Below are 2,752 nucleotides of genomic sequence, written 5' to 3'. Positions count from 1 at the left end.
TGGAAATAGAACGAGAAAAGCACAGGACAATTTGGAATTACTACAGGGTAAAGTATTGTGCTCAGCTTCAAAGATTTAACCAAATTTTGATCATCATTTAAATTTATTTATGCTATAGTTCATGTCATTGTGGTCACAGATGTTTGTGAGACAAATCATTGGGACATAGATCAGGATCCAATTCTGCGGGGATGAGTACTAGTATGTTGTGTCTTCTGGACCCACACAGAATGAATGCCCCTCCACCCACCCCAGATTATGACAGCTGTGCTGCAGCTGTGTGAAGACAGCCCCTTTCCCATGGCCTGCAGAGCCTTCACTTCTTTCAGCCGCTCCACACATGCCATGGTTTTTAAACCCATCACCATCTTGAGCTTCTTCTTCTGGACCTCTCCGGTAACCCTCTGAAAGTGCATCATCTAGAATTGGACAGAATTTGGGGGTCTTGAGTTAATCTTTTTTTAAAAATTTATTTCCCCCCCAAATTGCACCCAGGTAAAGCAGAGTTCTAGTCAATATGAGTGTGTTGTTTAGGCATCAACAGTACTGCCCTCACTATGTGCTCATTGGACAGTAGCACAACCCCAAGAAAAGGAAGACGAGTTCATCTTTTAAATTGCTGAGAACTTATTTTTTTTATTTTCTAAAACCTTTATTGTTGAAAGTATTGCATAGGTTCCCCCCCCCCCCCGCCATTAACCTCTTCCAGCCCGCTCCTGTTTCCCCCCTCCCCAAGCCCTCACCGCCACCTTGTCTGTGTCCACAGGTTATGCATACTAGTATACCAGTATGCCTCTCCTGCCTTCCCTCTGAGGTTCAACAGTCTGTTCATACTTCTATGATTCTGGGTCTATTTTTTTTCCTTATGTGAAGTACTGAGTTTATTTATTTATTTATTGTTTAAAGTATTACATTTTTCCCCCTGATTAACCCCACCACCACTCCCACCCCCTAGAGCAAGCCCCCACCACCCTAGTGTCTGTGTCCATTGTTCATGCTAATATGCATGCATGTAAGTCCTTTGGTTTATCTCTAACCCCCCCACCCCCTCCCCTGCCTTCTCCCCGAGGTTGGATGGTCTGCTCAGTGCCACCTTGTCTCTGGATCCATTTTTGTTCATTGGTTTATGTTGATCATTATATCCCACATATGAGTGAGACTCTGGGTCTATTTTTGATCATCAGTTTATTTGGTTCATTAGATTTCACATATGAGTGAGATCATGTGATACTTATGTTTCTCTGACTGCCTTATTTTGCTCAGCATAGTACTCTCCAGGTCCATCTATACTATTTTATTGCTGAGAATTTAAATGACTATACCTATTTATTGCTTCTGGTTCTACTAGAATTCATGTTGCCAAAGCAGTAAAGGTATCATCCTACCAGCTTAATCAATGCTATATGTGGCTTTGGACTGACACGGCTCTGCCAAGGCAGGTGCTACCAATTTAGAGAAAATAATTCTTGATAGCCTATTAATCCTTCCTGAATTAGGGCCAGAGGATCACCTGCATCAGCATAATGGGGAGGAGGAGAATCATGACTGTTAAATGCATGATTAAATCATGACTGTTATCTGCATTCCTGGACACTACCCATGACAAATCAGTCCCCTCGTAGGTGGGGCCTGGGAAATCTGCATTTTACACAAACCCATTCTGTGATTTTTATGCACTCAAATATTAGAAAACTCCTGCTTAAGAAGGTCCTTATAAAATGAGTCCTTTTGTCCTGAAGGAGTTAATAGACGTCCCGAGGAGCCAGTGCACTTGCCAGCCCATGGGAGGAATTTCCCACCTATTCCCGCCAGTCTTCCTCCAACACCCCTCAGAGGAAAGCACCCCTCATAGTACATTCTCCTTATCTCACTATTAGGATGGAGTGGGAGCTGAGATTGTTTCCTGTTGTCCTGAGCTGACTAGCACAAGTGGCTCAGGAGCACGGCCTACATTGATGCAGCTCGAATGTAATAATCCTCAGAAGAAGGTCCAAATGGGTTGTCAGGCTCAATGTGGGTGCACGTGGGCCAGAGAGATGAATGACACACCATGGGCTTGGATGTCCAGAGAAGGATACTAACAATAAAGTGGTGGACACACCAAAAAGTATGCATCACAGTAAGTGCCATAAGAGAAATAAATGAGGTACAGGGAGAGAAGGAATAGATGAATTGGGTTATTTTCCTTCGAAGACAAAGACAAAGATGTCTTAAGAATCCAAATAAAGAAAACACTAAATCTGAGAGAAACAAAAAGGCAGGCATATGCCAATATGTCCTGAAATAAGCATTTTATATTATACTAGAAGCCCGATGCAGGAAGATTCGTGCTAGAATGGGCCTTCCTTTCCCTGGCTGCCAGCACCGCCTTTCCACTCCGGCCCAGCCCCAGAGCCACCTCTTTCCACTCTGGCCCCACCTTCCCACACTGCCCAGAGACCCTGAGAGACCAGGGGTGGGGCGAAAGCCTGTGTTGTCACCATGGCGATGATGCAAGCATCCCGCCCGCCTCTGGTCACTCAGCGCCTGTGTATGCAAATTAACCAGAATTATATGAAATGCTGAAAGGTATTCTTTAAGAAGGGGAAGAAGAAGAAAAAGATAAAGATAAAAATTATAAACAACAAATACATATCTATCAACAAGTGAATCTAAAAACCAAGGGAATAAAAAATCTGATGAACAGTATTAACTGGTAAATATAATAGAATCAGGGGCATAGAAAGGGAGTGGACTGACAATTCTTGGGGGA

The 2,752-nt window shown here is 43.5% G+C and overlaps 1 non-coding gene across 1 annotated transcript; it reads right to left on the bottom strand.

Annotated features, from left to right (window-relative positions):
• Positions 1-457: 457 nt before the first annotated feature.
• LOC114226880 (U4atac minor spliceosomal RNA) lies at positions 458-600 on the bottom strand. The gene has a single exon (XR_003612990.2). It is a non-coding gene; the product is annotated as a U4atac minor spliceosomal RNA (small nuclear RNA).
• Between the last annotated feature and the right edge of the window lie 2,152 nt (positions 601-2,752).

Source organism: Eptesicus fuscus, chromosome 17 (assembly GCF_027574615.1).
Source record: "Eptesicus fuscus isolate TK198812 chromosome 17, DD_ASM_mEF_20220401, whole genome shotgun sequence".
Taxonomy (NCBI): domain Eukaryota; kingdom Metazoa; phylum Chordata; class Mammalia; order Chiroptera; family Vespertilionidae; genus Eptesicus; species Eptesicus fuscus.
This window is presented reverse-complemented; position numbering and strand designations above follow the sequence as displayed.